This window comes from Balaenoptera borealis (genome assembly GCF_965194805.1).
Source record: "Balaenoptera borealis genome assembly, contig: HAP1_SCAFFOLD_419, whole genome shotgun sequence".
Classification (NCBI taxonomy): domain Eukaryota; kingdom Metazoa; phylum Chordata; class Mammalia; order Artiodactyla; family Balaenopteridae; genus Balaenoptera; species Balaenoptera borealis.
This window is the reverse complement of record NW_028123777.1, coordinates 18,352-40,131: the sequence shown is the minus strand read 5'-3', so window position 1 is coordinate 40,131 and position 21,780 is coordinate 18,352. Positions and strand designations below refer to the sequence as shown.

At 46.9% G+C, this 21,780-nt stretch overlaps 1 protein-coding gene and 1 pseudogene across 5 annotated transcripts in view; one reads left to right on the top strand and one right to left on the bottom strand.

Moving 5' to 3' along the window:
* The window catches only part of LOC309621411 (uncharacterized protein), a 402,030-nt gene that overhangs the window by 374,375 nt on the left and 5,875 nt on the right, over window positions 1–21,780 (top strand). For 3 of the 4 annotated variants that reach the window (XR_014239992.1, XR_014239993.1, XR_014239995.1), the window contains exons 9-10: window positions 21,062–21,153; window positions 21,334–21,394. The gene's annotated coding sequence lies outside the window, so the exon portion shown is untranslated. The remainder of the gene's footprint in view (window positions 1–21,061; window positions 21,154–21,333; window positions 21,395–21,780) is intronic. The other variant, XR_014239994.1, reaches the window with a different exon arrangement.
* Window positions 1–21,780, bottom strand: part of LOC309621409 (uncharacterized protein C2orf78 pseudogene) — a 33,559-nt pseudogene that overhangs the window by 8,719 nt on the left and 3,060 nt on the right. The window contains exon 2 of the transcript in view: window positions 4,456–4,959. The product of the transcript in view is annotated as an uncharacterized protein C2orf78 pseudogene (transcript). The remainder of the gene's footprint in view (window positions 1–4,455; window positions 4,960–21,780) is intronic.

Sequence of the window (21,780 nt, the reverse complement as noted above, 5' to 3'; positions counted from 1 at the left end):
ATTTTCCTTGGTGGTAAGCTTTCAGGGGTGCAGAGATGGATCTTCCTGGGGCCTTTTCTGGTCCCAGGAAGATATCGCATAGATGGGACCTCCCAAGACACACATTGAATCTTTAGGCCTGTTTTTCCTATTATGAGGTACGAACGAGTTTCTTCACTGATGGGGATGATGCTTATCTGAGAAGAAATTGTGAAAGGTGGTGTAGTGTAGAGGTGTGGCTTAAGCTTTTAAGTTTTCCTCCAGGTTTTTCCCCTAAGCTTCCTACTTCGGACGGCCTACTTACATGATACTAGTAGGTGATGTCCGGCTAACAACTTCCTAAATATACCTGCAAGCCAGATCAGTGTCTCTTTTCTCTGTATTCCCATGGAAATCAAGAGTCCCGCCGAATTTTCCATCGAAACAGTTGATTTGTGTTGTCTCTAGGAATTCTAAAGGGCGTACCGTTGCTTCCTAACCGGTGTCATTTGGGAGATCCGCCTCTGTACGTTCAAATGATTAATTTTGAGACTTTGCTCATGTGTGCAGTAAACCCTTGAATTCCCTAAGACCTTCCTTTCCTCCATCTCCTACCCCATTAAGCCCGCTTCAGTTCATCTCCTGAATTTCTTTGGAATCTGTCAGCCAGCTCTTCCTCAACTTCCTAATACTGAACTTGCCTGTCTGTTGCGATTAGGTCCTAACTGGTGTCCATATATCTTGTTTCCTTCCAATCCACTCTTCACACAAGAAACCTTCAAAGCAAGTTGGAACGTTGCTCATAAACATCGCTCACAAGCATTGTTTTGAGAATAGAAAACACACTGTTGGCCTTTAAGACTCTGCGTGGTCTAGAATCCTCTCTGCTTCTCTAGCCCCATCTTGTGCCACTTTTGCCCTCACTTTCTATGCTTCAGATACACTGAATTAACCTTAGTTCTCACTCATCTGACAGAAGTCAGTTCAGATACTATTTTTCACTGTGATTCCTAGCATTAAGGAATTTGATTATCAGGTTTTGTATGAGGACTATTTCATCAGGGGTACAGAAGTTCTGGCCATCTCTGGTTTTGGATATCCCTTATTTGTTGAGACCTTTGCGTTGTTTGGTTGCCTTTTGTCTGTTTTCCAGATGGGAAAACAGGAACAAGGGAAGTATAGGTTATTACTAGGTGGGGTTGAACAAGTGGAGCAGCAAACTGCAAAGCAGAAAGAAGAGGGACGTACTATAGAGGGATATGACTTCCATTCTCAAGGCGCCTGCATCCTGTGCAGGGAGACAGCCTAACATAAAATGTGCCTAACAACAAATATATTGACTTCTTACTAAAAATCTCCAGTTCATAGAACCGAGGGGTTTGTACCTTCTCCTTTAAAAGTGATAGTCCTGGGACTTCCCCGGTGGTCCCGTGGTGAAGACTCTGCGCTTCCAATGCAGCAGGCGTGGGTTCAATCCCTGGTTGGGGAGCTAAGATCCCACATGCTGCGCAGCCAAAGAAATTTTTGTCGAACGTTATACTCCTGTATTGTTGGCTTTAGTGGTTTAGATTTTGTTGTACTGTTAAGAAGATTTCAGTTTATTTACCGGGAACAAACAACACATAATGTAAAAATAGTTTCCCAGAAACGATTTCCATCATTCTCTTCTTCCCTTTCTCCCGCAGACTGGTGTTTCACCTTGACAAGTTCTCTGTCATTCCATAGGAAAGCTGTCTGGCTTGGAGGTTGCAATCCCAGGGAATTTTTCATCAGCGGGGAAGTCTCCATCACTACAGAGGAATCAAGGGAGAAGTCAGTCCCTGGTAAGTGAGATGCTCCCCCTAAACACCAACACAGCAGTCGTGTACCTTTCAAGGGGTTCAGGGGCAAGATGGGCAAGGCATTTCTACTAACTCTTCTTAAGGATCACGGACAGTGCCCTATGCTACGAGGTAAGCGGTGACTGCTGTAGTTCTTACTGGTGATCCTTTCCTGTCACTGATTCTCGGCCTTCTTTGTATTTCATAGGACTGTTGTCAGTCCAATACAAAATGAGTCTTATTTTTAAAAACCTGAAATGTTTTACAGAGCCTAGCATTCTCATATAGGGTCCTTTCCATTCTCCCCACTTTCCCGAGAGGCCAAGAACACTTCACACCATGAACTAGGAGAGGGGGTAGAGCCCTTTCTGATGAAATACATCAACAAAGACAGAGCCTTAGCCTGCTTGCTCTCTGGACAGGATCTCGGACCACAAGGTCTTCAATCCTGGTATAAATGAAGGAAGTGAGGACAGTTCAACTGGCACTCTGATAACAAGAGTTCGGAAACACCTTCCAAAGAGACTATAGCAGTAGATGAGGGAAGGGAGTGCTACAGTGTGGCAGTACAGGGGGAATGATCGGCTACAGCAGTGAAAAGTGTGGTACCGATTGGTGTGCTCTCGGGGTTCTTGTACATGTAGCATAGATGACCTCTACAGTGGCCCTCCCACCTTCCCACCTGCATTAGGTGTTGTTTTTTTTTGTAATTTATGTTTATGTATTTATTTACTGTTTGAACTTATTTATTCTACGTATTTATTTTTTTGGCTGCACTGGGTCTCTCATTGCTGTGCACGGGCTTTCTCTAGTTGGCGGCTAGCGGGGGCTACTCTCGGTTGCGGTGTGCGGGCATCTCATCGCGGTGGCTTCTCTTGTTGCGGAGCATGGGCTGTAGGCACGTGGGCTTCGGTAGTTGAGGCTCACGGGCTCTAGAATGCAGGCTCCGTCGTTGTGGCACATGCGCTTAGTTGCTGCACGGCATGTGGGATCTTCGCAGACCAGGGCTCGAACCCGTGTCCCCTGCATTGGCAGGCGCCACCAGGGAAGCCCTAGGTGTTCTCATATAGAGTCTAAAAACAGAGAGCACTGAGAGAAGGTAGTGGTTATTAAAGGCTCAGGATCTAAATTCTACCTGTCTCTACACCCCTTCCCAGCTGTCGATTTGACCCCATTTTTGAATGCTGACCTCATTGTTCAACTTTTCTCTGCCGTCTGTATACTCACCTTGAAAACTTGTTTCTGTGATGCGTTGAGCAGACACAGGGTGGCAGATTGCAGAGGCGGAAGCTGGTGGTCGGATATTTGTGGGCTGAATCTCCTTCAGTCCCATTCCCATTTCTGGTTGCCCAGAGGCCCTACTTCCTGTGTGTGACGCCGAGCCGTAGGATTGCGGGCAGGAGCCAAGTTCTCCATACAGTAAAGACCCCAGTGTGCCTTGGTTATAGTAATATACCTGGCTTCCTTCCTGGCAGGGAAGTGACAGGCGGCTATGCCCCTGCTTTGTTCGTGGGCCTCCTGATCCAGCAGTTCCCTTGGCTCTGCCCCTGTCGTCAGCTGCCCCTAGGATAACTCTGAGCCCTAGCCACTTCTCTGGTAGATTTCCCTATTCCCCCACTACAGTCACACCTGAATAAGGCAACTCAGACCTTTCAGAGATGTGTCCTGAACCTCTTGTTTTCTGAAATACCTATCTGGTGGTTGTGAGACTTAAGGCCAGCGTCCCCGAGAGACTTTTTCTATTTCTCCTAGTAAACCTAGACTCATCTTCTGTCACCTTCAACTCTACTCCAATTGTGTTCTTTCAACCCAGACCTCTGACCCTGCTTTTTACTTCTGCCATTTCATCCTCGCTCCTGCTTCCTTTCCTAAATCCATACGTCTCTTTTGGCCTTCCTAGCCCTGGGCCAAGTTCCTTCCTCTTTGCTCAGTTTTTACCCCTTTCCTTCATTCTCCCATCCAACTTTCAGTCCTTCCTTTCTCACGCCCCAGTTAGCAGCATCTGAAAATTCGAAAGGTTTGTTACTCGTCTATTAATTGTATTCCATTTACTTATTCAGTTCTATACCTGTCTTACCTGTGTATGGAAGAACAGCTGGTAGCCAAGGTGGCACCAAGAATCCTAGCAGCTCTCACTTGACGTATCCGTAGTAGTCGGCAATTTCCATTTCGTTTTCCCTCTCGGTGAAAAATTGCAGCTTGCCCGAAGAGGTGTATCTGGCAGCATTCTCCCGTTGTTGTTGAGCCCGCCTCTTCATGGCCTCTCGCTCTGGCCTCTGCTCTTGTTCGATGGGCTTTGACATGACTGGCTCAGGCACGTTGGGTTCCCTCCATGGAACTCGTTGCTTGCTGAAGTCTTGGAGTAGAAATTGGGTTTGGAGCTTGGGTGGGGACTGGCGCTTATTCACAGCAGGGGGAACAGGCTCCCCCGCTGGAGAGGAGCGCCAGATGAAGTTTTGGAGGGTGCAGGCCTAGGAGCAGCAGACTGAGGGACACGAGGCTGGGTATGGTTGGGCCAAGCCGGTTGGGTTGGGTTGGTCACAGTTGGCTGAGCTGGTTTGGCGGGGCCTGGCAAAGAGGCAGGAGCTGGCTGGGATGAATTGGCTGCAGCAGGTTGAGCTGAGTCAGTAGAACCAGGCTGGGCACGGTAAGCCCCAGCAGGCCGATGTGAGGCCAGAGACTGTGGCCTCCGAGGAGCGGGTCGAGCTTGAGGCTTGTCCCAGGCAGAAAAAGGCAGAGGTATCAACTTGACCTTCCCAGGAGGAGGCCGCTCATACTGGGCTGGAGACGGACACTCTGTTTCAGCACTGCTGTCTGGTTTCTGGGCTTGGACTTGCGTTTTCTCAGGACCCTTCCCCTCACGTGGGGTATGCCGCCATGGCTGGATAGCTGGGGGTGGCTGGGGGTCTTTGGGGTTGCTTGACTTTCCCAAGAGCCGACAGGAAGAGAGCCCAGTTTTCGTCTCATTCTTCTTCCCCAGCGCATGAAGAACCTTCACAGACTCCAGCATGCGCACGCCAAGGGAGGTTCGAGGCTTTTGAAAGCTCTGTTGGAGAAGCTCAGTTTGGTGTTCCTTTCGCTTCGTGTGGGGGATTGCTGGCTTCTCTTCTGCCTTGACTTTGTTCCCTGACTGCTTGTTCTCCTCAGCCTTGTTTCTCCCTCTGGTCCTTTTGGTCTTTTCCTGCCCGTGGCTCTTAGTTTTGCTGATCTTTCTGGATGCAGCTTTCTGAGGTTTGCCTTGAGAGTGCTTGGCCGTGTTCACAGGAGCCCTGTCACTGACTGCAGCGTGGCATGTAACCACTTCTCCCCCTAACAGGCACTCTGGATTCTTTGGCTGGATTTTGGCCTTGGGAGCGCCACTGATAGGCTCAGAGGCTTTCTGTTTGTTCTTCCTGGGTTGATCAGAGGGAACCTTTATGACACTTGGCTTTTCCTGCACCTGATTCACCTTAATGGCTCTGGTGTCTTTAGCTTTGATCACGTTGGGACCTTGGGATTGATCAAGATCTTTCAAAGGATTAAAGAGCTGGGGAAGGTGAATATCCTCCGCCAGTGTAGTAATGTCTGCAAGACCACTGCTAGGTTCAATCCCATTTTCAAGTGTCCCTAGGTCCTGACGACTCCGGCTGTTCTCTCCCAGATCAGCATTTTCAGAACCAGGCTGCTCCTCTTGGCTGAGGGGATCGGTGCAGGCCAGCGGCTGGTGAATATCAGGGATTCCTAAAGGGAGTAGTGGAGGATCTTGGTTCTCTGTTGGGATCTGGTAGGCATCCAGAGGCTTTGAAAGCTTGGTTTTGATATCATCCACGTGCTTACTCTCTATTTGTCCCTGGCTTGGAGCTGGAGGCAGGGCCAGGAGACGCCTGGCACTCTGGACTGGAGCTGTCACTGAAATGTCCCCAAGTTCAGATGGTGGGTTACTCTCAAGTATGTGGCTGTTTCTGCTACTGCAGGACTTGGGGAGTTCTTGACTTTGTGTCACACAAAACGTCTGGCTTGGAGGTTGCAATCCCAGGGAATTTTTCATCACCAGGGGGGAGGTCTCCATCCCTACAAAGGGATCAAGGGAGAAGTCAGTCCCTGGTAAGTGAGATGCTCCCCCTAAACACCAACACAGCAGTCGTGTACCTTTCAAGGGGTTCAGGGGCAAGATGGGCAAGGCATTTCTACTAACTCTTCTTAAGGATCATGGACAGTGCCCTATGCTACGAGGTAAGCGGTGACTGTTGTAATTCTTACTGGTGAGCCTTTCCTGTCGCTGATTCTCGGCTCGCTTTGTATTTCATAGGACTGTTATAAGTCCAATACAAAATGAGTCTTATTTTTAAAAACCTGAAATGTTTTACAAAGCCTAGCATTCTCATATAGGGTCCTTTCCATTCTCCCCACTTTCCCGAGAGGCCAAGAACACGTCACACCATGAACTAGGAGAGGGGGTAGAGCCCTTGCTGATGAAATACATCAACAAAGACAGAGTCTTAGCCTGCTTGCTCTCTGGACAGGATCTCGGACCACAAGGTCTTCAATCCTGGTATAAATGAAGGAAGTGAGGACAGTTCAACTGGCACTCACATAACAAGAGTTCTGAAACACCTTCCGAAGAGACTATAGCAGTAGATGAGGGAAGGGAGTGCTACAGTGTGGCAGTACAGGGGGAACGATCGGCTACAGCAGTGAAAAGTGTGGTACCGATTGGTGTGCTCTCGGCGTTCTTGTACATGTAGCATAGATGACCTCTACAGTGGCCCTCCCACCTTCCCACCTGCATTAGGTGTTCTTTTTTTTGTAATTTATGTTTATGTATTTATTTACTGTTTGAACTTATTTATTCTACGTATTTATGTTTTTGGCTGCACTGGGTCTCTCATTGCTGTGCACGGGCTTTCTCTAGTTGGCGGCTAGCGGGGGCTACTCTCGGTTGCGGTGTGCGGGCTTCTCATCGCGGTGGCTTCTCTTGTTGCGGAGCATGGGCTGTAGGCACGTGGGCTTCGGTAGTTGAGGCTCACGGGCTCTAGAATGCAGGCTCCGTCGTTGTGGCACATGCGCTTAGTTGCTGCACGGCATGTGGGATCTTCGCAGACCAGGGCTCGAACCCGTGTCCCCTGCATTGGCAGGCGCCACCAGGGAAGCCCTAGGTGTTCTCATATAGAGTCTAAAAACAGAGAGCACTGAGAGAAGGTAGTGGTTATTAAAGGCTCAGGATCTAAATTCTACCTGTCTCTACACCCCTTCCCAGCTGTCGATTTGACCCCATTTTTGAATGCTGACCTCATTGTTCAACTTTTCTCTGCCGTCTGTATACTCACCTTGAAAACTTGTTTCTGTGATGCGTTGAGCAGACACAGGGTGGCAGACTGCAGAGGTGGAAGCTGGTGGTCGGATATTTGTGGGCTGAATCTCCTTCAGTCCCATTCCCATTTCTGGTTGCCCAGAGGCCCTACTTCCTGTGTGTGACGCCGAGCCGTAGGATTGCGGGCAGGAGCCAAGTTCTCCATACAGTAAAGACCCCAGTGTGCCTTGGTTATAGTAATATACCTGGCTTCCTTCCTGGCAGGGAAGTGACAGGCGGCTATGCCCCTGCTTTGTTCGTGGGCCTCCTGATCCAGCAGTTCCCTTGGCTCTGCCCCTGTCGTCAGCTGCCCCTAGGATAACTCTGAGCCCTAGCCACTTCTCTGGTAGATTTCCCTATTCCCCCACTACAGTCACACCTGAATAAGGCAACTCAGACCTTTCAGAGATGTGTCCTGAACCTCTTGTTTTCTGAAATACCTATCTGGTGGTTGTGAGACTTAAGGCCAGCGTCCCCGAGAGACTTTTTCTATTTCTCCTAGTAAACCTAGACTCATCTTCTGTCACCTTCAACTCTACTCCAATTGTGTTCTTTCAACCCAGACCTCTGACCCTGCTTTTTACTTCTGCCATTTCATCCTCGCTCCTGCTTCCTTTCCTAAATCCATACGTCTCTTTTGGCCTTCCTAGCCCTGGGCCAAGTTCCTTCCTCTTTGCTCAGTTTTTACCCCTTTCCTTCATTCTCCCATCCAACTTTCAGTCCTTCCTTTCTCACGCCCCAGTTAGCAGCATCTGAAAATTCGAAAGGTTTGTTACTCGTCTATTAATTGTATTCCATTTACTTATTCAGTTCTATACCTGTCTTACCTGTGTATGGAAGAACAGCTGGTAGCCAAGGTGGCACCAAGAATCCTAGCAGCTCTCACTTGACGTATCCGTAGTAGTCGGCAATTTCCATTTCGTTTTCCCTCTCGGTGAAAAATTGCAGCTTGCCCGAAGAGGTGTATCTGGCAGCATTCTCCCGTTGTTGTTGAGCCCGCCTCTTCATGGCCTCTCGCTCTGGCCTCTGCTCTTGTTCGATGGGCTTTGACATGACTGGCTCAGGCACGTTGGGTTCCCTCCATGGAACTCGTTGCTTGCTGAAGTCTTGGAGTAGAAATTGGGTTTGGAGCTTGGGTGGGGACTGGCGCTTATTCACAGCAGGGGGAACAGGCTCCCCCGCTGGAGAGGAGCGCCAGATGAAGTTTTGGAGGGTGCAGGCCTAGGAGCAGCAGACTGAGGGACACGAGGCTGGGTATGGTTGGGCCAAGCCGGTTGGGTTGGGTTGGTCACAGTTGGCTGAGCTGGTTTGGCGGGGCCTGGCAAAGAGGCAGGAGCTGGCTGGGATGAATTGGCTGCAGCAGGTTGAGCTGAGTCAGTAGAACCAGGCTGGGCACGGTAAGCCCCAGCAGGCCGATGTGAGGCCAGAGACTGTGGCCTCCGAGGAGCGGGTCGAGCTTGAGGCTTGTCCCAGGCAGAAAAAGGCAGAGGTATCAACTTGACCTTCCCAGGAGGAGGCCGCTCATACTGGGCTGGAGACGGACACTCTGTTTCAGCACTGCTGTCTGGTTTCTGGGCTTGGACTTGCGTTTTCTCAGGACCCTTCCCCTCACGTGGGGTATGCCGCCATGGCTGGATAGCTGGGGGTGGCTGGGGGTCTTTGGGGTTGCTTGACTTTCCCAAGAGCCGACAGGAAGAGAGCCCAGTTTTCGTCTCATTCTTCTTCCCCAGCGCATGAAGAACCTTCACAGACTCCAGCATGCGCACGCCAAGGGAGGTTCGAGGCTTTTGAAAGCTCTGTTGGAGAAGCTCAGTTTGGTGTTCCTTTCGCTTCGTGTGGGGGATTGCTGGCTTCTCTTCTGCCTTGACTTTGTTCCCTGACTGCTTGTTCTCCTCAGCCTTGTTTCTCCCTCTGGTCCTTTTGGTCTTTTCCTGCCCGTGGCTCTTAGTTTTGCTGATCTTTCTGGATGCAGCTTTCTGAGGTTTGCCTTGAGAGTGCTTGGCCGTGTTCACAGGAGCCCTGTCACTGACTGCAGCGTGGCATGTAACCACTTCTCCCCCTAACAGGCACTCTGGATTCTTTGGCTGGATTTTGGCCTTGGGAGCGCCACTGATAGGCTCAGAGGCTTTCTGTTTGTTCTTCCTGGGTTGATCAGAGGGAACCTTTATGACACTTGGCTTTTCCTGCACCTGATTCACCTTAATGGCTCTGGTGTCTTTAGCTTTGATCACGTTGGGACCTTGGGATTGATCAAGATCTTTCAAAGGATTAAAGAGCTGGGGAAGGTGAATATCCTCCGCCAGTGTAGTAATGTCTGCAAGACCACTGCTAGGTTCAATCCCATTTTCAAGTGTCCCTAGGTCCTGACGACTCCGGCTGTTCTCTCCCAGATCAGCATTTTCAGAACCAGGCTGCTCCTCTTGGCTGAGGGGATCGGTGCAGGCCAGCGGCTGGTGAATATCAGGGATTCCTAAAGGGAGTAGTGGAGGATCTTGTTTCTCTGTTGGGATCTGGTAGGCATCCAGAGGCTTTGAAAGCTTGGTTTTGATATCATCCACGTGCTTACTCTCTATTTGTCCCTGGCTTGGAGCTGGAGGCAGGGCCAGGAGACGCCTGGCACTCTGGACTGGAGCTGTCACTGAAATGTCCCCAAGTTCAGATGGTGGGTTACTCTCAAGTATGTGGCTGTTTCTGCTACTGCAGGACTTGGGGAGTTCTTGACTTTGTGTCACACAAAACGTCTGGCTTGGAGGTTGCAATCCCAGGGAATTTTTCATCACCAGGGGGGAGGTCTCCATCCCTACAAAGGGATCAAGGGAGAAGTCAGTCCCTGGTAAGTGAGATGCTCCCCCTAAACACCAACACAGCAGTCGTGTACCTTTCAAGGGGTTCAGGGGCAAGATGGGCAAGGCATTTCTACTAACTCTTCTTAAGGATCATGGACAGTGCCCTATGCTACGAGGTAAGCGGTGACTGTTGTAATTCTTACTGGTGAGCCTTTCCTGTCGCTGATTCTCGGCTCGCTTTGTATTTCATAGGACTGTTATAAGTCCAATACAAAATGAGTCTTATTTTTAAAAACCTGAAATGTTTTACAAAGCCTAGCATTCTCATATAGGGTCCTTTCCATTCTCCCCACTTTCCCGAGAGGCCAAGAACACGTCACACCATGAACTAGGAGAGGGGGTAGAGCCCTTGCTGATGAAACACATCAACAAAGACAGAGTCTTAGCCTGCTTGCTCTCTGGACAGGATCTCGGACCACAAGGTCTTCAATCCTGGTATAAATGAAGGAAGTGAGGACAGTTCAACTGGCACTCACATAACAAGAGTTCTGAAACACCTTCCGAAGAGACTATAGCAGTAGATGAGGGAAGGGAGTGCTACAGTGTGGCAGTACAGGGGGAACGATCGGCTACAGCAGTGAAAAGTGTGGTACCGATTGGTGTGCTCTCGGCGTTCTTGTACATGTAGCATAGATGACCTCTACAGTGGCCCTCCCACCTTCCCACCTGCATTAGGTGTTCTTTTTTTTGTAATTTATGTTTATGTATTTATTTACTGTTTGAACTTATTTATTCTACGTATTTATGTTTTTGGCTGCACTGGGTCTCTCATTGCTGTGCACGGGCTTTCTCTAGTTGGCGGCTAGCGGGGGCTACTCTCGGTTGCGGTGTGCGGGCTTCTCATCGCGGTGGCTTCTCTTGTTGCGGAGCATGGGCTGTAGGCACGTGGGCTTCGGTAGTTGAGGCTCACGGGCTCTAGAATGCAGGCTCCGTCGTTGTGGCACATGCGCTTAGTTGCTGCACGGCATGTGGGATCTTCGCAGACCAGGGCTCGAACCCGTGTCCCCCGCATTGCATTGGCAGGCGGATTCTTAACCACGGCGCCACCAGGGAAGCCCTAGGTGTTCTCATATAGAGTCTAAAAACAGAGGGCACTGAGCGAAGGTAGTGGTTATTAAAGGCTCAGGATCTAAATTCTACCTGCCTCTACACCCCTTCCCAGCTGTCGATTTGACCCCATTTTTGAATGCCGACCTCATTCTTCAACTTTCTCTGGCGTTTGTTATACTCACCTTGAAAACTTGTTTCTGTGATGCGTTGAGCAGACACAGGGTGGCAGACTGCAGAGGTGGAAGCTGGTGGTCGGATATTTGTGGGCTGAATCTCCTTCAGTCCCATTCCCATTTCTGGTTGCCCAGAGGCCCGACTTCCTGTGTATGACGCCGAGCCGTAGGATTGCGGGCAGGAGCCAAGTTCTCCATACAGTAAAGACCCCAGTGTGCCTTGGTTATAGTAATATACCTGGCTTCCGTCCTGGCAGGGAAGTGACAGGCGGCTCTGCCCCTGATTTGGAATCTGAGATGGTGTTCCCTGAGCAAGGCTGGCAGAAAGCGATGGATGTAGAGGGACCATGTTCTTGGCGTCTGAAGTTTTATCATACTGGGCTGCCAGAAACATGGAGGAGGCAGCTGTGTGGCGGTCAGTGAGTGCCAGAGTAAAGTCTCCGAGTGAAGAAGAATTCTTTTCAGTGCTTGCTGTGATGTCCCACTCAAGAACACCTGGATAGGAAGCAGCTGAAGTGGAGATCTGGCTGTGGTCAGTAACTCCAGATAACATAGTCGTGCTAGAATGTTGGTAAAGGTAGGCACTACCCATGAGTGTCTGGAAAGGGGTACCGGTAGCCGATGCCGAACTGACGGCAGGGGCAGAGACTCTGGAGAAGTTGCAGACACTTCGTGTTAGGGAAGTTGCATTGCTCACCACAGGAGGAGAATGCTGCAGAGAATTTAGAGTTCCAAGTAGAGATGGATGTTGGAAATTTTCTGTAAGAACAAGAGGGTCATGAAAAACTCAGGGAGGTTGAGAAATTCTCACTACGTTTGAGGAACGGCATCATCTGAAGGTTCTTGCTATCAGGACACCTCTACTATCACTACTTCCTGAGAAACCCAAAATCAGACAGTTAATGATGGCTGTAAGGACTGAGCAGTTTTCCACTCTTCTCTATTCACTGCCTGTGCTCCCATCTTGGGCACAGACGGGCAGAAGAGCCAAGTGGTGTGGTTCAGAGATTGTTCTCTAGGCTGGAAGCAACCTTCTCCCTGCCCTGTCTTTCCCTTCAGCCTGCACTCGTATTGACTTCTATGCTATTTCCTAGACTGGAAGCATTTTAGAACTAGGAGGCCCTTAGAGAACTTCGATGTTCTCAGTCTCATTTCGTGAGTAAGGAAACTGAGGCTCAGAGAGGTCGGGTTGACTTGTTCAAGTTCTCTCATTATGTTAGTATCATTACCAGGTTTCAGAACCTAAGTATCCTGACTTCCTTGCCAGGACTCCACTCTGAGCATGATACTGCCAGAAAGCAGGAGAAATAGAACTTATAATATAGGCATTTTTTTTGTCCATTAGAAAACAGTACGGCTATTACCATGGTCGTCTTCAGTGTCTCCCTTTGCTTGTGCAGTTCCCACGCTATTACCTAGAGGTGACGTACAGCTCAGTCCAACTGGTGAATTGAAAGAGTCATTTTTGCCCTCTTCAAGCCTGGTTTCTCATCCTACCTCAAAATGATTACCCGAAAGTGGATTTCTTAAGTGCTTTTGGAAAGGGAAAAGTTATCTGATTACTTCAGATTCCTCACCTATAAAGTGGTTATAACACCACCACCAATAATAATAGCAGTAATAATTAATAGATGAATAAGCTGATCTATTGCGTATGATTTATATGGAGGAAGATACAATAAGTTCTAGAAAGACAAAGAAAAATCATGACAAGCATATTACGTTAACGAAAAAGAAATCCATAGATATTAATGAAAACTGGGGTATGTGGCAAGTATCGAAGCCTAATGAATTTACTAACAAATGGCATTCTGTACTATCCATGCAATATTATGAAAGTGAATTTTGCCCACTCTATTTTAGTGAATACTATTAACCAGAAAACACGATGGAGGTGATAGAGGTGAATGAATTCCTAGCCAATGCATACAGACAGAGAAGGTATGTCAGTAAAAAATGCATAACAAGCAACAGAATGCAATAAATGTGCATGTATAGGTAGCCACAACACATATAGACAAGTATTTCAATGAAAACCGGTACGAAGCAGACAGCAAAATAATAAGTGTAAAAGAGTTTCATTATTGTGCTCCTTCATATTTTTACCCAGCAAGTAAGAGGTATTAAGCCTAGGAGAAATATATATTTCAATGAATATAGCTTATATAATAAGCAGAAAGGAAGCTTAAAATGTATCAGGAAGGTTTTTGGATTTATCCTAGAACTTAGATTAGAATCATCTTCAGCATCCAAGAAGATGGCATCCCAAAACCTCAAAAAACCATCATGCCTAGAATCCAATTAAAAAAGATTTTCAAATGTAAGAAAATCCACAGGACTCCACAATATGGTTTTCGATAAACGTGGATGTTTGTTTGTTTTGTTTCTTTGGCCGCGCCGCGTGGCCCTGGCCGTGAAAGCACCGAGTCCTAAGCACTGGACCGCCAGGGAATTCCCTAAGTGGGGGGGGGAATTAGAGATGTGGGGCTTGACTTTTTCTTCTTCTTCTTCGGTAGCTAAGCTCTACAAGCGAACGATGGCTGTTGATCAATGTGCTCTCTGTGTTAGGAAGGAAATAACTGTAAAAATGAAAAGCAGCCTTGCCTTAGAACCTACATATCACACCAAGGAAAATAGTCCTTCTGATTCAATTTAGAAGATATCACTTAAAATGTTGAATTGGTGAAATGTCTACCTAGTTTAAAAATTAGAAAGAATAAAACACTGAAAAGCAGCCCCCTAGATAACCACTGTGGTTGCTTGTTTATAGGAGGCATCATTTCTAAAACGTATTTCTAAAATGTTTATATTCAAAACTGTCAAGTGGCCAACTGTATTCAGAGAGGCAATAAAAGAAAGAAAACGGAGTATGACTTTTCTGATAAGCTGCCTTTCCTGGTGATCCCCTGTTCTGGCCTTACTTTCCTTCTTAGTCTGTTAATGTAAGGGTTTGCTACCATCAACTTGGTTTTGCCCTGCTCTGAGCAGGTTTCCCTCTGTGCTGTTTCTGCTTTAATTGAAAATCTTTGGTTCCCATCAGCATTCCATTGCAAACTCCGTTTTTCTTGAGAGCTCCTCTATGCTTTCCCTCTTCATTCTTACATTTTCTCCCATCTCTTGGTGCCTGTTGGCCTGTGCTAATGAAAACCATCCTAAACTTCCTTACGCTCGACTCTGTGCCTCCCTGTAGAGCCCAGTACTCTCCATCCTCTCTCCCTATTCTCTCTTTTCAACTAGTCGAAATCCTAGTGGAGGGAGACCATTAGAGATGAAACATCTTGGTATATATTGCTAGTTTTCTATGTCCCCTGGCTTTTCTATGTTTCTGTTGAAACACTCTTGAGAAGTGTCTGATTTCGTTTTCTACATGGGTACCCTTTAAGGCTCAATACTGGAAAAGAAGGGGATCAGAGTGATCAACCCAACGTGGTATCCTAACGTAACAGTTAAGGAAAGCAACAGGCTTTGTGAGACAGCCAGTGATTTGTCCAAAGTCACACAGATAGTAAACGTCAAAGTCAAAAGTGAAATTAGGTCTCCAGACGTGTAGTTCAATACTTTCCCTCATTATTCCATGCTATTTTGAATCTCCTACTCAATTTAGGGGCAAAAGAAATCGAACGCAAAACTTTCCAAAGTTTCTTTTCTTACCTGACATGGTCAGAGAAGAGGAAGCATCCACTGCAGGTACAAGGGATGAGGAGACAACACTAGAGGATGTCTGAGTGGCTGCAGCTGAACGGCGCACGTGTCCAGTACAGAGGTCACTGGTTACTGGTCCAAACAGCTCCACGGAAACCCCAAGACTCTACCAAGTGGTAGTAGGTTTGGTAGGAGAGTGATGTCACAAAGCAGGCAGTTGAAAGGTATGAGAGAGCCAATAGGGAGGTCCGATCCCCAACAGGAAGGCGGGCTTGGGTGAAGAGAGTGTAGGAGAGCTAAAACAACACCTGAGTTTCTGAGCTCTGGGGAGGAAATCCTAGAAGACAGATTTACCTCCCCCAGGCTCTTCCATTAGGGAAATCATTGCAACATTTCTTACAGACGTTCATTAATACACTGAACTAAGAGTTACTTATATTCTACAGAGTATTCTATTTTATGTATCATATACTTAGAGCTATATAGATCTTCTTTAATTAATAATCCTTAGGAAGGAAAGAGCCATCTAGTTTGAACTATTACAGTTGTTCTGAAATCATATGTGTCTAATGAGTGAACTGATAGCAGCTTTTAAGGAGCCAAAGTAGGGATTAAGAAGCTCTCTTTGTAACTTGGTTCAAGAGTAGGGTGAAGTTTGTTGAGTGTACCTTGTGGAGAATGTTGTGGTCCAAGGCTCTTCTCTTTTAGTTTCTTCTCCTTGACTCCTACCTTCCTTGGGCTGGGCTAGGCTGGGGGCCAGGTTGGACTTGCGACTTAACATTTCTCTTCCGCTTTCTCTTTTTTTTTTTTCTTCCATTATGGGCATTGCTTCGAGGACAAGCCTTGATCTTGCATTGGACGTTACTTCCTGTCACCTTCCAGCAGCAGGAGTCTTCTTTTCAGTGCTTGATGCTTCACGAAATAGACTCTGCCCGTTGGCAGCAAATACCAGAGAGCTAGGAGACAGAGCTGGTTGCAGACCTTTCCTCTTCCAGCCTTTGGTTGCAATTGTTTGGCCCATAATTTGCTAGCTCTAGTTCCTTGGGCCACACAGGTATCCTGCCATCTCCAGCTCTTGTTATATGTGAGAGACATTCTGAACACTGTCCCTTTTTCTTTGCACAGAAGTATATACAGTGTGGCAGTTACTGTAATCTCCTCCGCCTTGCAAACAGCCACTCTAGAATCTTGGACCTCTAGGACTCTCTGTCTTGCATGCTTGGGGGCAAGGCCAAGCAAAATGAAGAGGAGAATAATTAGAGAAAGAGGAGGACGTTGGTGGAGAATTGGGAGCAGGTAAGGTGAAAGGGCACAGGAGAAAAGAGATGCATGTAGACTTTTTGGTTTCTGTGGGAAACAGGTTGACACACTTGGGCCTCATTTGGTATTAACAGAACAGAGAGTTAAAGATCTAAGTAGCTAGATAGTGTGCAGCAACTGCCATGAAGTCTGTACACTGAAGAGAACAGTCTCACATCTAGTTTTCATTTTGTTTTATGTCATAGTACCTTATTTATAGCATTCACTGGTGTGTTTGTAGAATACAGATGTTTTCAAATGCTCTGGTTTTGTCTACATGGTTATCTCCTTGTCCTGTTTGTAAGGAATCCAACATTGTAAGACATATTGCATGTTTTTCTCTTGACGATTGTTGACCTTGAAGCGTCATGAACTAACTTGAGCTGTTGGATTCTGTGGAGAAACGTTCAAAAGGGTCTGTGAAAAAGGCACTGTGGTGAGTCGCATTATGCACCCGAGCGTAAGGAGCAAGATATCTGCCACCAGCCCAGCTTGGCCTGGATTGCCTCTGTTTTAGTTCCCCTGGTTAGTGCTTTTCTCCCTAACCACTCTTGTGACTGTGATAATGTGAGTAAGGGCGGAGTTGCTAATGATCTATGTGTGAGGTAAGCTGGTTTGAGGGAGGCAATCTATGGACCTAGTCATTTTCCTTGGTGGTAAGCTTTCAGGGGTGCAGAGATGGATCTTCCTGGGGCCTTTTCTGGTCCCAGGAAGATATCGCATAGATGGGACCTCCCAAGACACACATTGAATCTTTAGGCCTGTTTTTCCTATTATGAGGTACGAACGAGTTTCTTCACTGATGGGGATGATGCTTATCTGAGAAGAAATTGTGAAAGGTGGTGTAGTGTAGAGGTGTGGCTTAAGCTTTTAAGTTTTCCTCCAGGTTTTTCCCCTAAGCTTCCTACTTCGGACGGCCTACTTACATGATACTAGTAGGTGATGTCCGGCTAACAACTTCCTAAATATACCTGCAAGCCAGATCAGTGTCTCTTTTCTCTGTATTCCCATGGAAATCAAGAGTCCCGCCGAATTTTCCATCGAAACAGTTGATTTGTGTTGTCTCTAGGAATTCTAAAGGGCGTACCGTTGCTTCCTAACCGGTGTCATTTGGGAGATCCGCCTCTGTACGTTCAAATGATTAATTTTGAGACTTTGCTCATGTGTGCAGTAAACCCTTGAATTCCCTAAGACCTTCCTTTCCTCCATCTCCTACCCCATTAAGCCCGCTTCAGTTCATCTCCTGAATTTCTTTGGAATCTGTCAGCCAGCTCTTCCTCAACTTCCTAATACTGAACTTGCCTGTCTGTTGCGATTAGGTCCTAACTGGTGTCCATATATCTTGTTTCCTTCCAATCCACTCTTCACACAAGAAACCTTCAAAGCAAGTTGGAACGTTGCTCATAAACATCGCTCACAAGCATTGTTTTGAGAATAGAAAACACACTGTTGGCCTTTAAGACTCTGCGTGGTCTAGAATCCTCTCTGCTTCTCTAGCCCCATCTTGTGCCACTTTTGCCCTCACTTTCTATGCTTCAGATACACTGAATTAACCTTAGTTCTCACTCATCTGACAGAAGTCAGTTCAGATACTATTTTTCACTGTGATTCCTAGCATTAAGGAATTTGATTATCAGGTTTTGTATGAGGACTATTTCATCAGGGGTACAGAAGTTCTGGCCATCTCTGGTTTTGGATATCCCTTATTTGTTGAGACCTTTGCGTTGTTTGGTTGCCTTTTGTCTGTTTTCCAGATGGGAAAACAGGAACAAGGGAAGTATAGGTTATTACTAGGTGGGGTTGAGCAAGTGGAGCAGCAAACTGCAAAGCAGAAAGAAGAGGGACGTACTATAGAGGGATATGACTTCCATCCTCAAGGCGCCTGCATCCTGTGCAGGGAGACAGCCTAACATAAAATGAGCCTAACAACAAATATATTGACTTCTTACTAAAAATCTCCAGTTCATAGAACCGAGGGGTTTGTACCTTCTCCTTTAAAAGTGATAGTCCTGGGACTTCCCCGGTGGTCCCGTGGTGAAGACTCTGCGCTTCCAATGCAGCAGGCGTGGGTTCAATCCCTGGTTGGGGAGCTAAGATCCCACATGCTGCGCAGCCAAAGAAATTTTTTTCAAAAGTTATACTCCTGTATTATTGGCTTTAGTGGTTTAGATTTTGTTTTACTGTTAAGAAGATTTCAGTTTATTTACCGGGAACAAACAACACATAATGTAAGAATAGTTTCCCAGAAACGATTTCCATCATTCTCTTCCTCCCTTTCTCCCGCAGACTGGTGTTTCACCTTGACAAGTTCTCTGTCATTCCATAGGAAAGCTGTCTGGCTTGGAGGTTGCAATCCCAGGGAATTTTTCATCAGCGGGGAAGTCTCCATCACTACAGAGGAATCAAGGGAGAAGTCAGTCCCTGGTAAGTGAGATGCTCCCCCTAAACACCAACACAGCAGTCGTGTACCTTTCAAGGGGTTCAGGGGCAAGATGGGCAAGGCATTTCTACTAACTCTTCTTAAGGATCATGGACAGTGCCCTATGCTACGAGGTAAGCGGTGACTGCTGTAATTCTTACTGGTGATCCTTTCCTGTCACTGATTCTCGGCTTTCTTTGTATTTCATAGGACTGTTGTAAGTCCAATACAAAATGAGTCTTATTTTTAAAAACCTGAAATGTTTTACAGAGCCTAGCATTCTCATATAGGGTCCTTTCCATTCTCCCCACTTTCCCGAGAGGCTAAGAACACTTCACACCATGAAGTAGGAGAGGGGGTAGAGCCCTTTTTGATGAAATACATCAACAAAGACAGAGTCTTAGCCTGCTTGCTCTCTGGACAGGATCTCGGACCACAAGGTCTTCAATCCTGGTATAAATGAAGGAAGTGAGGACAGTTCAACTGGCACTCTCATAACAAGAGTTCTGAAACACCTTCCAAAGAGACTATAGCAGTAGATGAGGGAAGGGAGTGCTACAGTGTGGTAGTACAGGGGGAATGATCGGCTACAGCAGTGAAAAGTGTGGTACCGATTGGTGTGCTCTCGGGGTTCTTGGACATGTAGCATAGATGACCTCTACGGTGGCCCTCCCACCTTCCCACCTGCATTAGGTGTTCTTTTTTTTGTAATTTATGTTTATGTATTTATTTATTGTTTGAACTTATTTATTCTACGTATTTATTTTTTTGGCTGCACTGCGTCTCTCATTGCTGTGCACGGGCTTTCTCTAGTTGGCGGCTAGCGGGGTCTACTCTTGGTTGTGGTGTGCGGGCTTCTCCTCGCGGTGGCGTCTCTTGTTGCGGAGCATGCGCTCTAGGCGCGTGGGCTTCGGTAGTTGCGGCTCACGGGCTCTAGGATGCAGGGTCAGTCGTTGTGGCACATGGGCTTAGTTGCTCCACGGCATGTGGGATCTTCCCAGACCAGGGCTCGAACCCGTGTCCCCCGCATTGCATTGGCAGGCGGATTCTTAACCACGGCGCCACCAGGGAAGCCCTAGGTGTTCTTACATAGAGTCTAAAAACAGAGAGCACTGAGAGAAGGTAGTGGTTATTAAAGGCTCAGGATCTAAATTCTACCTGTCTCTACACCCCTTCCCAGCTGTCGATTTGACCCCATTTTTGAATGCCGACCTCATTCTTCAACTTTCTCTGCCGTTTGTGTACTCACCTTGAAAACTTGTTTCTGTGATGCGTTGAGCAGACACAGGGTGGCAGATTGCAGAGGTGGAAGCTGGTGGTCGGATATTTGTGGGCTGAATCTCCTTCAGTCCCATTCCCATTTCTGGTTGCACAGAGGCCCTACTTCCTGTGTATGACACAGAGCCATAGGATTGCGGGCAGGAGCCAAGTTCTCCATACAGTAAAGACCCCAGTGTGCCTTGGTTATAGTAATATACCTGGCTTCCTTCCTGGTAGGTAAGTGACAGGTGGCTCTGCCCCTGATTTGGAATCTGAGATGGTGTTCCCTGAGCAAGGCTGGCAGAAAGCGATGGATGTAGAGGGACCATGTTATTGGCGTCTGAAGTTTTATCATACTGGGCTGCCAGAAACATGGAGGAAGCAGCTGTATGCCGGTCAGTGAGTGCCAGAGTAAAGTCTCCGAGTGAAGAAGAATTCTTTTCAGTGCTTGCTGTGATGTCCCACTCAAGAACACCTGGATAGGAAGCAGCTGAAGTGGAGATCTGGCTGTGGTCCGTAACTCCAGGTAACATAGTCGTGCTAGAATGTTGGTAAAGGTAGGCACTACCCATGAGTGTCTGGAAAGGGGTACCAGTAGCCGATGCCGAACTGACGGCAGGGGCAGAGACTCTGGAGAAGTTGCAGACGCTTCGTGTTAGGGAAGTTGCATTGCTACAACAGATTTTTAAGCAACAGAGCAATCCAGCCAAGTTTATATTTTAGAGAGAGAACATCTTCCATGTGGAGGATCAGTTGAAATAGAAGAGATTGTTAGAATTGTAGGGCGGTAGTATTCCAGGCAGGAGATGACGAATGCCAGACACCACCTAGTCACAGACATAGCTTTTGCAGAGATCAGCTACATGTTGTTGTTTTTTATTTACTCTCTCATATAATTTTTTTTAAGTCCTGGACCACAAAATACTGTGGCATCGTTGGAAAAATCTGAGACTCGATTCTAGTCTTTTTTCTGTTTGCCTGCTCTGCAGCTTGGGCTTACGTTCTCAAGCCTTACTTTTTCATTGTGAAATAAGAACGGTGCTACTTAACCCGAGAACTCCCCAGGCACATAGACCCGTGGCGTGTGAGGAGCAGTGAAGGAGAGAAGGAATGGAAGTGCTTTGGGGACCCCAAGAGCCCTTCAGAAACCGTTTGTTCTTTTTAATATTGAGCATTAAAAGTGAAGGCATTCCATTTGTTTCACTCAAAAACAAATTCTGTTCTTCTGATAGCCTGTTTTTTTTTTCCACTCCCTTTTTCTATAGTCAGATCAGTTCCTGATGGGCATTCTCCAGTCCACACTATTGCATCTGATTGGAGGCTATGCAAAATTTCCCAGAGACAATGAATTTTGACTGTATAGTAGTTAATTCTTTATAGTACGTTCCTGCAAAAACACTCTTTTCTTCAGAGTTTTTCCTTTTCAGGATAGTGGTAGTGTTGTGGTAACTAATAAAGGCTACTCTTCAGAAAATTGTATAACTCGTTTTTAGTGTATCTACTTCGCTTACTTAATTCCATATTCCCTGTTTTCTAGACAGACTTCTTGGTGTCCACTGTACCCATGGTTTCAACAGGACTGGCTACCTCATGTGCAGGTGAGTTGCCAACCCCAAGAGGCAGAGCATGTTTAAATTGTTCTGTTTACAATAGTAATGTAAGCTAATGTAAGCTGAATGCAAAAAATGCAGTCAGAGAAGTGTATGAAGTGGAAGGCAATTTTGCCCCCTACTCAGATGTTACCACCAGTAATAATTTAGCACATATTTTTTCAGACGTAAAAAATGCAGATATAAGCATATACAATGGTCCCTTGGTATCTGCAGGGGGATTGGTTTTAGGACTCCCCATGGATCCGAAAATCCTCGGATGCTCAAGTCCCGTATGTAAAATGGTGTAGTACAGTCGGGCTTCCATATCTGCAGGTTATGGAACCGTTGGATATACAGAACTGACTGTACCTGTGATTTAATGGTATAGTGTT